The sequence below is a fragment of the Phyllobates terribilis genome, unplaced genomic scaffold (genome assembly GCF_046119375.1).
Source record: "Phyllobates terribilis strain yellow unplaced genomic scaffold, ASM4611937v1 Scaffold_482__1_contigs__length_1377538, whole genome shotgun sequence".
Taxonomy (NCBI): domain Eukaryota; kingdom Metazoa; phylum Chordata; class Amphibia; order Anura; family Dendrobatidae; genus Phyllobates; species Phyllobates terribilis.
The window spans coordinates 318,886-333,651 of record NW_027363242.1 but is presented as its reverse complement, the minus strand read 5'-3'; positions in this window follow the sequence as shown (position 1 = coordinate 333,651).

The following is a 14,766-nucleotide window of genomic DNA, read 5'->3' as shown; positions in this document are numbered from 1 at the left end:
GATCGGCACCGGACTGCTCGGGAGACCGGCACCGGACAGCTCGGGAGACCGGCACCGGACAGCTCATGTCTGGGAGCACACAGAACGCAATATGTATTCAATAGAAAGAGCACGCTGCCCATCTTCTGGTCTCCACATTTCTCAGGGAAGCTTTGAGTGAACTGAAGATCTGAACCCAGATTAGGTAGGGTAGTTGTATCTCTATCTATCTATCTATCTATCTATCTATCTATCTATCCAGAAACTTGGATCAGCACCGTCAAAAAGAACTATGGGTGCAAAGCCTCCCAAACAATTGTCCAGTTGTAATACAAATAAAAATAAGAAAAGCAGGCAGCACTCCAAAAATTAAAGGTGAAAAAGTGGACTTCATTAGCTTATATGGTGTGGCACGTATGAGTTAATAAAGTCCACTTTTTCACCTTTAATTTTATGTCTATCTATTCATTTATATATCTATCTATTCTCTATCCCATATATATCTATTTATTATCTATCTATCCCATATCTATCCATTACATATCCGTATTTATATATCTATTCCATATCTATGTACATCTATTACATCTAACTATCTATTACATCTATCTCTATCTATATTACATCTATCTATCTATCCATCTATATATCTAAGAAAAAAATATTTGGACATCTATATATCCATCTATCTATTGATCTATGTATCATCTATCTATTTATTATCTATCTATCCCATATCTATCTATCTATCTAAGATCTATCCTATGTCAATCTATTACATATCCATATTTATATGTCTATTTATATATTTGGCTCGTATCTATCTATATATTATATCTATCTAGCTATATTACATCTATCTCTATTACATCTATCTATCTATCGACATATTTCTATCTATTCCATCTCCATCCATCATCCATCTTTCTAAGGTCTTTCTCTCTCCATCCGATAGACAGAATACTATAGTACTATATTACCTGCATTCACTCCTGGGTGGTCTCGGATTTATTGATAGAGTGAAGGACTTATCACACTCAGTGCAGACACGGGGGACACGGATCAAGTGTTACAGATAAGGCAGTTTTATTATCCAGACCCGTCCGCTCCATTCATTCAGCAGGGAGAAGTCGATTATCAGCCAGGCAGACATGTTGGGTAGTGATGGGCGAGCACTAAAATGCTCGGGTGCTCGAAGCTCGGGCCGAGCAACGAGCCCAGTGTTAGTCTATCGGAGACCCGAACATTTTTGCGGCGGCTCCCCCGGCAGTCTGTAGAAAGCCTAAAAAGTGCCCAAAACGATAGTGACAGTGCTCAAATGACATGGGGACAGCATGGGGATCGCCCCAGGAAGCATTTCTGACCCCCAGGTCACTGCTGTCAACAACGTGGTCAGATGTATTAAGCCACTTTTACGGGCTCACAATAAAAAGTTCAAAAATGAAACGGAAACTGTTTTCCTGTGAAATATGTTAAGGAACATCCTTTCCAGGGTAAAGACTTGTGTATAAGGTAAAATAAATAACCAAAAACAAGAATACTCCTCCACACCTTGGGCTATGTTCACAAGTAGCATTTTTTATGCGTTTTTGCACTTTTGTATTGCTTTCAACCGTGACAAATGAACTCACAGGGAAATGTCATTTTAACATTTTACAACCTTATCTGGCCATGTGCTGTGTGACACATGCATATAGTGCTGAAAAGACATGGGGACAGCATGGGGATCGCCCCTGGAAGCATTTCTGACCCCCAGGTCACTGCTGTCAACAACGTGGTCAGAGGTATTAAGCCACTTTTACAGGCTCACAATAAAACGTTCAAAAACGAAAGTGCTTTCCTGTGAAATATGTTAACCCCTTAACGACCATGGGTCTTTCTGTTTTTGTGTTTTCCTTTTTTGCTCCCCTTCTTCCCAGAGCCAGAACTTTTTTAATTTTTGTTCAATATGGCCATGTGAGGGCTTATTTTTTGCGGGACGAGTTGTACTTTTAAACACCATCACTGGTTTTACCATATTGTGTGCTGGAAAATGGGAAAAAAATTCCAAGTGCAGTGAAACTGCAAAAAAAAATGCAATTCCACAGTTGTTTTTTGGGTCCTTTTTTTACCACGTTCACAGATTGCTAAAACTGACCTGCCATCATTATTTTCCAGGTCGTTACGAGTTCATAGACACCAAACATGTATAGGTTCTTTTTTATTTAAGTGGTGAAAAAAAATCCAAAGCTTGCTAAAAATAACAAAAAAAATGATGCCATTTTCCAAGACCCTTAGCTTCTCCATTTTTCGGGATCTGGGGCCAGGTGAGGGCTTATTTTTTGCGTGCCGGGCTGACATTTTTATTGATACCATTTTGGGGTAGATCCGATGTTTTGATCGCCCGTCATTGCATTTTATTGCAAAGTTGTAGCGACCAAAAAAACTTAATTCTGGCGTTTAACATTTTTTTCTCGTTACGCCGTTTACTGATTGTATTAATTCTTCTTTTATATTGATAGATCGGGCGATTCTGAACGCGGCGATACCAAATATGTGTATGTGGTTTTTTTTTTATATATATATATTTTATTTTGAATGGGGCGAAAGGGGGGTGACTTAAACTTTTATATATTTTTTATTTTTTTAAAAAAATTTTTTTTTACACTTTCTGCTTGCTTCTATAGTCTCCAGAGGAGACTAGAAGCAGCAGTTGTCTGATTGCTTCTACTGCATACAAGCGATGAGCAGATCGCTTGTATGCAGGAGAAATGCTCACTTGCTATGAGCGCTGACCACTAGGTGGCGCTCATAGCAATTGAGACATGACAACCACAGGCATCTGCTGCAGACCCTGAGTTGTCATGCCCACCCATTGGTGACCCGCGATCACGTGACGGGGTCACTGATGGGCGGGGCTTAGGACTCCCGGAAGCGCGAGTTAAATGCCACTGTCAGAGATTTAACATGTTAACAGCCGCGGGTGGATTGCGATTCCAATAATCAGCTGACATGTGCTCGCTTCAGTGCGGGCTCACCGCCGGAGCCCCCACTGAACCGGCCTTCCCGACCTGGTGCGTACTATTACTGACCAGGTCGGAAAGGGGTTAAGGAACACCCTTTCCAGGGTAAAGACTTGTGTATAAGGTAAAATAAATAACCAAAAACAAAAATACTCCTCCACACCTTGGGCTATGTTCACAAGTAGCATTTTTTATGCGTTTTTGCACGTTTGTATTGCTTTCAACCGTGACAAATGCATTCACCGGGAAATGTCATTTTAACATTTTACAACCTTATCTGGCCATGTGCTGTGTGACACATGCATACAGTGCTAAAAAGACATGGGAACAGCATGGGGAAGACCCCTGGAAGCATCTCTGACACCCAGGTCACTGCCTAAAAGTGTGCCCATCAGAAGTGATCCTTGCCGCATCAGAAGATGCAGACTTGCAACTATCCCCGTGCAAGTCCTTGTCCCAGGGCAGTGTTCAATTGTACCTCCCCCATAACTTGCAATACAAGCGCAAGTATGCAGCCTGCCACCCACCCACCCCCAGGCTGCAATACCATCTGCTAGCTTGCTTGCACTTGAAATTGGGCCTTTTAGGCATGTGGAGGTGGAATTTGGCCACCACGTCATGGCTGCGTCGGTAGCCTGGTATTCATACTCAGTCCCCAGCCGCCCGGCGGCCGGGTGTCCACGCTTGGTCCCCAGCCGCCAGGGGGCGGCCGGGTGTCCATACTCGGACCCCAGCCGCCCCGCGGCCGGGTGCCCACACACAGTCCCCAGCCGCGCGGGGGTGGCCGGGTGTCCATAAACGGTCCCCAGCCGCCCCTATTTGTCCCGGTGCGCCTTATACACAAGCACGCATACCAAAACATTACCTGTGCCCTCCCCAGTGCATTTAGTGGGAAGGACAGCCTAACCACAAACACGTGGACAAGTGAATGTGGCCAGGAATGGTCCATCTCACTGACGCATTCACACTGGGTTAATATTGTGGAAGCCGGGACACAGTTGGGCACTGGGATGCAACACGTCCTCCAGACATAGAGGATTGTGGGTCCTGGGTCAATCAGGCTTCAACACAAAGTTCAGAAGGTAGACAGCAGTGGTCGGCCTCCTACACAACAAGTGAATTATTCATGATCATGAGGCCATCCACCTCCTTAGCTTTCTGTTCCTTGGAATGCAAGCGCATGTATGTAGTAGCAGCTAGGCCTGAGGTGGTCAGCGTTTTGGCGCATATTCTACCTCCTTCGAGGATTGCTGGATGTTTTCCTGCTACTATCCCAGTTCTATGACTCCCGTTAAAACAAAGCTTCAGGTGATGAATGATGGATGAGGTGGTTGCAAAGGAGAAAGAGCAGGAGGAACAGGGACCATTCACATCAATATCAGGCCAGCCAACCACACATGTCTTGTAGGATATGTTTCAGTACCAAAAGGAGCGGTTCAGCTACACAGTTATAAGGCATACAGTGAATGCAATGCCAACCAAAAATTTCGAGGCACTCCAATGCCCCTTGGAAGTGACATGGAGGTCAGAGGGCCTTAACTAAACCGTTTTTTCCATTTATAGCAACTGGGTCTCCTGTATACTGTTGGCCTAAGCAGGGAATGGAAGGCTTTCCAAAAATGATTAGGCACTGCAATGCCCCTTGAAACAGATGTGGATTACAGCATATTAAAAACCTTCTACCCATTATTGGGGAGTGGGTCTCCCTTAGTGTTCGCCTATGCATTGAAAAGCAAAAGCTGAAAAAAATTAGGAGGAAATGCAATGCCCGTTGCAAGAGTCGTGGAGGTTAGAGGTAATTAAAAGCAACATGTCAATGCCCCTTGGAAAAGCTGTGGAGTTCAGAGTGGTTTAACAAGACTGTTTTAATGCCCCTTAGAAGAGACGTGGAGTTCAGAGTGGTTTAACAAGACAGTTTTAATGCCCCTTGGAAGAGATGTGGAGGTCACAGTAGCTTAACAAGATGGTTTTAATGCCCCTTGGAAGAGACGTGGAGTTCAGAGTGGTTTAACAAGACAGTTTTAATGCCCCTTGGAAGAGTGGTGGAGGTTACAGTGGAATAAAAAGACAATATCAATGCCACGTGGAAGAGACGTGGAGGTCACAGTAGCTTAACAAGACGGTTTTAATGCCCCTTGGAAGAGTGGTGGAGGTCGCAGTGGAATAAAAAGACAATATCAATGCCCCTTGGAAGAGTGGTGGAGGTTACAGTGGAATAAAAAGACAATATCAACGCCCTGTGGAAGAGACGTGGAGGTCACAGTAGCTTAACAAGACTCTTTTAATGCCCCTTGGAAAAGTGGTGGAGGTCGCAGTGGAAAAAAAAGACAATATTAACGACCCTTGGAAGAGACGTGGAGGTCACAGTAGCTTAACAAGACGATTTTAATGCCCCTTACAAGAGCCATGCAGTACAGCATATTAAAAACATTATTCCCATTATTGGGGAGTGGGTCTCCCATAGTCTTTGCCAATGCCTTCCAAGCAAAAGCTGCCAAAAATTAGGAAGGGGGAACTTGCAATGTCCATTACAAGAGCCATGCAGTACAGCATATTAAAAACATTATTCCCATTATTGGGGAGTGGGTCTCCCATAGTCTTTGCCTATGCCTTCCAAGCAAAAGCTGCCAAAAATTAGGACAGAGGAACTTGCAATGCTGGCAACATGGACCACGGTCACCCTGGTTGTATAGTGGTCGTGGAGGCTGAGGATAAGGAGAAGAGCAAAAAACAGCCGAAATGAGGAAGCGTATACCCATGTGTGGGTGTGAAGCGATGCATGGGAATACACCTCCCGAAATAACACAGTGGATTTAACTTTATGTTAGTCTGCTGTCATTTGGTGGTGATGAGAAGTCTGGCCCAATCCAGCCCTTTTTCATTTTGATAAGGGTCAGCTTGTCAGCATTGTCAGTTGACAGGCGAGTGCGCTTATCAGTTATAATTCCCCCAGCGGCACTAAAAACACGCTCCGATAACACGCTAGCGGCAGGGCAGGCCAGGACCTCCAAGGCATACAGAGTGAGTTCATTCCAAGTGTCCAGCTTGGATACCCAATAATTAAAAGGCACAGAGGAATCACGGAGGACGCTGGTACTCCCTCACCATCTTTTGAAACTTTCCACTCCTTGTGAGAGTACCCTGCGCCTCAGGGCCTGTAAGCTGGGCAGGTCTCAGAAAACTGTCCTAGAACATTGACAGTGTTCCCCTGCCTCTGCTGGATTGGAGCTGCGTCTCTCTCGCCTGTATGCCTTAGTTGGGCAGCGAACTGTGACCTCTGCCACTACCGTGTTCAGATGGGAATTTCTTTAATAGTTCTGCAGCAAGGGCCTTCTGGTACTGCCCCATTTTTGTAGACCTCTCCAACTCAGGAATAAGAGAGTGAAAGTTCTCCTTGTAGAGGGGGTCTAAAAGTGTCATCAACCAGTAATGACTGTCACCCAACATTTTGACAATGCGAGGGTCCGAAGCTGTGAGGACTTATATTTCCAGCAGCAGAAACCAGCCGGCAGGGGATTTCAGGTCCACTGGCCATAGAAGCCCGGAGGCTCAGTCACAAGCAAGGGAGCAGCACCGCCGTCGTGGAGCGGAGGCTAACAGAAGGCCCCAAGTCACCAGCCATACGGGTGAGCACTACACGGTACACTCAGGGACGTGGGCTACTTCTACCCGCTTACAGCAAGGTAGCCAGGAAGAGTGCAGACAGACGGGGAGGCCTACAACTTCACCTGGCCAGGGGAACTCCTGCTTGCTCACAGACTGACCAGGCCTCTTATGCTAGCCAGTACTCCCGGGAGGGTCTACCTTATAATCATCAGTAAAGACCCTGAACTGCACTGCAAAGACTCTGAGTCGTTCCTGCTGCGCTCGTGCACCATCACCCCCATCATCCACACTCACTGCCCTGAGGCTATACTCCTCCCGAGGGGTTATCCCATTCTATGCTGCGCACACAACACCAGCTTCAGCGGTCTGCCTCGCAGCGGTGGTACTCCCTGACCGCAAACCACGGGTGGCGCAGTCGGACAATTAACCTCAAAACCTAAGAAAGACTGCCACTGGTTTGACCAGCCTGAGCCACGGGACCGGGTCACCGCCACGGAGACTACAGACCCCAGAGACCCGGCACCGGGTATCCCACACACGTGTACACACGGCCCAGGGGGCGCGTCACATGCAGTACAGCATATTACAAACATAAGTCCCATTATTGGGGAGTGGGTGTCCCATAGTATTTGCTTATGCCTTGCAAGCAAAAGCTGCCAAAAATTAGGACGGAGCAACTTGCAATGCCCCTTACAAGAGCCATGCAGTACAGCATATTACAAACATAAGTCCCATTATTGGGGAGTGGGTGTCCCATGGTATTTGCTTATGCTTTCCCAGCAAAAGCTGCCAAAAATTAGGACGGAGGAACTTGCAATGCTGGCACCCTGGTGGTATAGTGGTGGTGGAGGCTGAGGACAAGGAGAAGAAGATTAAACAGCCGAAACGAGGAAGCGTATGCCCATGTGTGGGTGTGAAGCGGTGCATGTGAATACACCTCCCGAAATAACACAGTGGATTTGACTTTATGTTACTCTGCTGTCATTTGGTGGTGATGAGAAGTCTGGCCCAATCCAGCCCTTGTTCATTTTGATAAGGGTCAGCTTGTCAGTTGACAGGCGAGTGCGCTTATCAGTTATAATTCCCCCAGCGGCACTAAAAACACGCTCCGATAACACGCTAGCGGCAGGGCAGGCCAGGAACTCCAAGGCGTACAGAGCGAGTTCATTCCAAGTGTCCAGCTTGGATACCCAATAATTAAAAGGCACAGAGGAATCATGGAGGACGCTGGTACGATCGGCAAGGTACTCACTCACCATCTTTTGAAACTTTCCACTCCTTGTGAGAGTACCCCGCGCCTCAGGGCCTGTAAGCTGGGCGGGTGTCAGAAAACTGTCCCAGAACGTTGACAGTGTTCCCCTGCCTCTGCTGGATTGGAGTTGCATCTCTCTCGCCTGTACGCCTTGGTTGGGCAACGAACTGTGACCTCTGCCGCTAGCGTGTTCAGATGGGAATTTTTTTAAGAGTTCTGCAGCAAGGGCCTTCTGGTATTGCCCCATTTTTGTAGACCTCTCCACCTCAGGAATAAGAGAGTGAAAGTTCTCCTTGTAGCGGGGGTCTACAAGTGTCACCAACCAGTAATGACTGTCACCCAACATTTTGACAACCCGAGGGTCACGGTTAAGGCAGCGTTACATAAAGTCAGCCATGCGTGCCAGACTGGTAACGGGCAAGATTTCCGTGTCCTCACCAAGATGACGACTGACCATGCTCTCCTCCTCTTCTTCCTCCTCCCCCCTGTCCTCAGGCCACCCACGCTGAACCGACGGTATGACACATGTACAGGTACTACCGTCTACAACGCATGATAGCAGCTCCTGTTCTTCCTCCTCCTCTCCCTCATTGTCCCCCAATGCACGTTGGGATGAGATGAGGCTGGGCTGTGTGTAATCGCTCGCTACGGCTTCTTGATCCATCTCATCATACTCTGGCTGCAATGCCTCCTCTTTAATTCTCTGCAGAGAGCGTTGCAAAAGACAGACAAGTGGGATGCTGACACTAATGATGGCGTCATCGCCACTCACCATCTTGGTGGCCTCCTCAAAGTTTGTCAGGATGGTACATATGTCAGACATCCAGGTCCACTCCTGAGGTCTTATGTGTGGAGTCTGACCTGAATATCGACGGCCTTGTTGCAGCTGGTACTCCACAACTGCTCTCTTCTGCTCACAAATCCTTTGCAACATGTGGAGGGTAGAGTTCCAACGTGTGGGGACATCACACACCAGTCGGTGTGCCGGAAGCTGAAAACGCTGCTGCAACACAGCAAGGGTGGCGGAAGCTGTAGCCGACTTGCGAAAATGAGCTGACAGGCGGCGTACTTTCACGAGCAGATCTGGCAACTCGGGGTACGATTTAAGAAACCGCTGAACCACGAGGTTAAGCACATGAGCCAGGCATGGTACGTGTGTGATCTCACCTCGCCTCAGAGCCGCCACCAGGTTACGGCCATTGTCACACACGACCATGCCAGGATGTAGGTTCAGCGGTCTCAGCCACAGATCTGCCTGCTCTTTCACAGCTGTCCACAACTCACAAGCAGTGTGAGGTTTATCACCTAAGCTTATGAGTTTCAGCACAGCCTGTTGCCGCTTGGCGGAGGCAGTACTGCAATGCTTCCAGCTTGTAACTGATGTGGTGATATCTGAGATGGAGGCTGAACATGAGGAGGAGGAGGAGGAGGATGCGCAGGAGCTGTACACTGTGGGGGCAACTCTGACTGACATAGGGCCCGCAATCCTCGGTGTGGGAAGGATGTGTTCCGTCCCAAGGTCCGACTGGGTCCCGGCTTCCACTATATTTACCCAGTGTGCCGTCAGAGAGATGTACCGTCCCTGGCCACAAGCACTTGTCCACGTGTCCGTTGTCAGGTGGACTCTCCCAGTAACTGCGTTGTTGAGGGCACGGCAGATGCTTTGGGACATGTGCTTGTGTAGTGCGGGGATGGCACACCGGGCAAAATAGTGTCGGCTGGGGACCGAGTACCGAGGGACGGCCACCGCCATAAGATTGCGGAAGGATTCCGTCTCCACCAGCCTAAAAGGCAGCATTTCCAATGCAAGCAGTCGTGAAATGTGCGAATTTAGGACTGTGGCCTGTGGGGCGTTAGCTGCGAATTTCCGCTTTCGTTCAAAGGTCTGGGATATGGACAATTGAACGCTGCGGTGGGACGTGGACGTTGATGCTGTTTCTTGAGAAACTGCCATAACAAGTGAAGACTGAGAGGAGGGGGCATCTTTACATGCAGTATGGACAGGGGATTGCCTTGCACACACAACAGGGGGTTCTATTGCACGCACAACAGTGGAAGAAGCAGTGGTGACACCCGCTGACACTGGTCGTGGACCCTGGGTTTCGCCCCACAAAGTCGGGTGCTTTGCTGCCATGTGCCTGATCATGCTGGTGGTGGTCAGGCTGGTAGTTTTGTCACCCCTGCTGATGCTGGCATGGCAGGTGGAACATATGGCCTTTTTGGGGTTATCAGCAGAGTCTTTAAAAAAATTCCAGACTCTGGAAGACCTACCGCTTGTACTGGCAACGTCCCTCGTGTTGGTGTTACGGGGAACGGTTGCCTGCCTTCTGTCTGCGGCCACCACACTGCTTCTTCCTGCCTGTTGGGGTACTCTGCCTCCCTCCCCCTGTGTGCTGCTGGCCTCACTCTGCATGTCCTCCTTCCACATTGGGTCAGTTACTAGATCATCCACCACCTCCTCCTCTTCCACTTGCGCACCACGATCCTCCTCCTCACTTCCTGGCAATTGTGTCTCGTCATCGTCCACCTCTTGTGACAGATTGCCAACGTCGACTTCCTGTGGCCGTGGCTGTTCAAATATTTGGGCATCGCAACATGGGATCTCCTCTTCCACCACTTCAAGCGTATCAGGCGAGGGGCCCAAATATGGAAATGGACCAGTGAACAGCTCTTCAGAGTGTCCAAGTGTGGGATCACTTGCTGTCTCACGACACTCGGCATGGTGGGAGGAAGGAGCATCAGGGTGAGGAGGAGTATGCGGTCGAGACTTACGGCTACTAAGAGTTGACCGTGTGGAAGACAGACCGGAGGTGGTGGTGCCCAGGTAACTGGAAGTATTGTCTGCTATCCAATTAATAACCTGTTCACACTGATCAGTTCTCAATACTGGTGTTGTTCTGTGCTTCCCTAGTAATTTGGTCAAGAAGTGGGAGCGAGAAGATGTGGCTGTTGGTTGTGGCACATTTTCACCTTGGCCACGGCCCCGTCCTCTGCACGAACCATCACCAGAACGTCCACTTCCACGTCCCTTGCCACGCGCATTGCACATTGTAAATGAAGTAAAATAGCTTACACTTGCACTATCAATGGAAAAAGGGTAATAAAGAGTAGATTAGAACAGTGGAAGAGGAAAACCACAGTTATTGTTTACTGGGGTATACCACACTTTTTTAAATAGAGATATTTGCGGCTGAACAGTGAGCGACACACTCAAACTGCTTTTTTTTTAGATACCAAAGGCCCAAAACTGGATAGTACAGCGATTTGACCCGTGGAACTGCGAAACCACACTGGGATGTTGGGCCTACACAAGACTATTTTCAACAGATATATTTTTGTGTCACAACAGTCAGGAGACACTACTGTTTTTCTTTACGGAAAAAACTACCAAAACCTGAATAATAGAGATATTTTACCGTGGAACAGCAAAACCACAGTTATAATTTACTGGTGTATACCAGGCTTTTTAAAATATATATATATTTGCGGCTGAACAGTGAGCGACACACTCAAACTGTTTTTTTTAGATACAAATGGCCCAAAAGTGGATAATACAGAGGTTTGTACCGTGGAACTGCAAAACCACACTTGTATTTCTAGGGCCTACACCAGACTATTTTCAACAGATATATTTGTGTCTGAAAAATCAGGGAGACACTATTTTTTTTTTTTTTTTTACAGCAAAAAATGCAAAAAGCAGGATAATAGAGATTTTTTACCGTGAAACAGCAAAAGCACACTTCTGTCTCTCTGGCCTACACCAGACTATTTTCAACAGATATATTTGTGTCTGAAAAATCAGGGAGACACTATTTTTTTTTTTTTTTACAGCAAAAAATGCAAAAAGCAGGATAATAGAGATTTTTTACCGTGGAACAGCAAAAACACACTTCTGTCTCTCTGGCCTACACCAGACTATTTTCAACAGATATATTTGTGTCTGAAAAATCAGGGAGACACTATTATTATTTGTATACAGCAAAAAATGGCAAAAATAGGATAATTGAGATGTTTTACCGTGGAACATCAAAACCACAGTAATAATTTACTGGTGTATACCAGGCTTTTTAAAATATATATATATTTGCGGCTGAACAGTGAGCGACACACTCAAACTGTTTTTTTTAGATACAAATGGCCCAAAAGTGGATAATACAGAGGTTTGTACCGTGGAACTGCAAAACCACACTTGTATTTCTCGGGCCTACATCAGACAATTTTCAACAGATATATTTGTGTCTGAAAAATCAGGGAGACACTATTTTTTTTTTTTTTACAGCAAAAAATGCAAAACGCAGGATAATAGAGATTTTTTACCGTGGAACAGCAAAAGCACACTTCTGTCTCTCTGGCCTACACCAGACTATTTTCAACAGATATATTTGTGTCTGAAAAATCAGGGAGACACTATTATTATTTTTATACAGCAAAAAATGCCAAAAACAGGATAATAGAGATGTTTTACCGTGGAACATCAAAACCACAGTAATAATTTACTGGTGTATACCAGGCTTTTTAAAATATATATATATTTGCGGCTGAACAGTGAGCGACACACTCAAACTGTTTTTTTTAGATACAAATGGCCCAAAAGTGGATAATACAGAGGTTTGTACCGTGGAACTGCAAAACCACACTAGTATTTCTCGGGCCTACACCAGACTATTTTCAACAGATATATTTGTGTCTGAAAAATCAGGGAGACACTATTAGTATTTTTATACAGCAAAAAATGCCAAAAACAGGATAATAGAGATGTTTTACCGTGGAACATCAAAACCACAGTAATAATTTACTGGTGTATACCAGGCTTTTTAAAATATATATATATTTGCGGCTGAACAGTGAACGACACACTCAAACTGTTTTTTTAGATACAAATGGCCCAAAAGTGGATAATACAGAGGTTTGTACCGTGGAACTGCAAAACCACACTTGTATTTCTCGGGCCTACACCAGACTATTTTCAACAGATATATTTGTGTCTGAAAAATCAGGGAGACGCTATTTTTTTTTTTTACAGCAAAAAATGCATGCAAAAAGCAGGATAATAGAGATTTTTTACCGTGGAACAGCAAAAGCACACTTCTGTCTCTCTGGCCTACACCAGACTATTTTCAACAGATATATTTGTGTCTGAAAAATCAGGGAGACACTTATTATTTTTATACAGCAAAAAATGCCAAAAACAGGATAATAGAGATGTTTTTCCGTGGAACATCAAAACCACAGTAATAATTTACTGGTGTATACCAGGCTTTTTAAAATATATATATATTTGTGGCTGAACAATGAGCGACACACTCAAACTGTTTTTTTTAGATACAAATGGCCCATAGAACTGCAAAACCACACTTCTATTTCTCTGGCCTACACCAGACTATTTTCAACAGATATATTTGTGTCTGAAAAATCAGAGGCACACTTTTTTTTTTGGGGGGGGGGGGCACCAAAAGGTTAATAAGATGGGTATTTGTACATTGTGAAGGAGGAAAAAAAAAAGAGGATTTAGATAAAAAAAAGGATTTTTCCTGGCCCCCGGGACCTGGAGCTAAGTCCAGCAATTTCAGCAACAGGAGCAGCACACAGGACTGTAATGCAGCGTTTGCTGGTATAACCACTGCGTCTCCTATACAGCCTGCCTGCCTGATATACCTGGGATGGATATTAGTCCTGAGAAGGACTGTTTGTTTGATCTGGCAGCCTTTACAGACCCCTACACTAACTATTTTGCAGGATATATCTCTCCCTAAATCAGCAGCGCTGTCCCTACACTGTCTGATCCGGAGCAACTGTGTCCAAGATGGCGGCGCCCGGTTTTAAATACTCGAGGTGACGCTGTGCGGCCAGCCAATCACTGTAATGCCCACAAACAACATGGCTGCGGCATTACAGTGACTGGCTGGCAATCCCTGCATGTTTATTGGCTCTGTAAAGAGTGCCAAACATGCAGGGCGGAGACCCGAGCTCCCACCCGAGTAACCCGGAAATGCTCGGTGCTCGCCAAACATCCCGAGTAGCGTGATGCTCAGGCGAGTACCGAGCAGTGTCGAGCATGTTCGCTCAACACTAATGTTGGGCATTAGATTTACTCTCATATCTCGGCCTGGCTTTCGGCCGGTGTTTGTTGGTTGTCACACAGTCTCTGATATGTCTATCATTTATTACCGCCATGCGCGGGATGCCACCACCGTCTGCTGCTGCACTAAACACCGGAGGAACCAAAGGCGAGAAATGGGATTTGTCTGAATATAAGGGAAATGCAATGGATTCAGTCTATTCTGTCATAATTCTATTACATGCAGGGAAACGCTCTTTAAAGTGAGTATTTCACAAATTATATATAAAATATGAACAATAATACAACAAAAATTATTACACATACTGGTATTTATATAGATGATAGATTATACATAGATGATGGATAATAGATAAATAGATTATAGATCAGGGGTCTCAAACTCGGCTGGGTATATGGGCCGCACATGGAAAAAATTTTAATTTGGGGGGGCCACATTCTTTGTTCAATGTGACATTTTTAGTGATACCATTTTTTTTGTATACACCTTTTGAACATTTTTTACGTGTTTATTTTTTTATAGCTTGGGTCGTTATGGATGTGGCGATAATAAACGTGCACTTTTTTGTGTTTAGTTTACATATAAAACAGCATTTTTAGTGCCCAATATTTTTTCATGCTTTATTTTAATTTTTTTGATTTTTACAATTTTGTTTCCCCCAATTGGCCACATATACAGTAATATTGTCTTACAATTAGCATCATATAGTAATAATGGCAAACATCTTGTAGTAATGTTCCCCATCCAAGTCCCCATCTTGTACAAATGTGCCCCATCCAGGTCCCCATCCTGTGGCTACAGTTAGGCCCATATATATTTGGACAGAGACAGCATTTTTCTAGTTTTG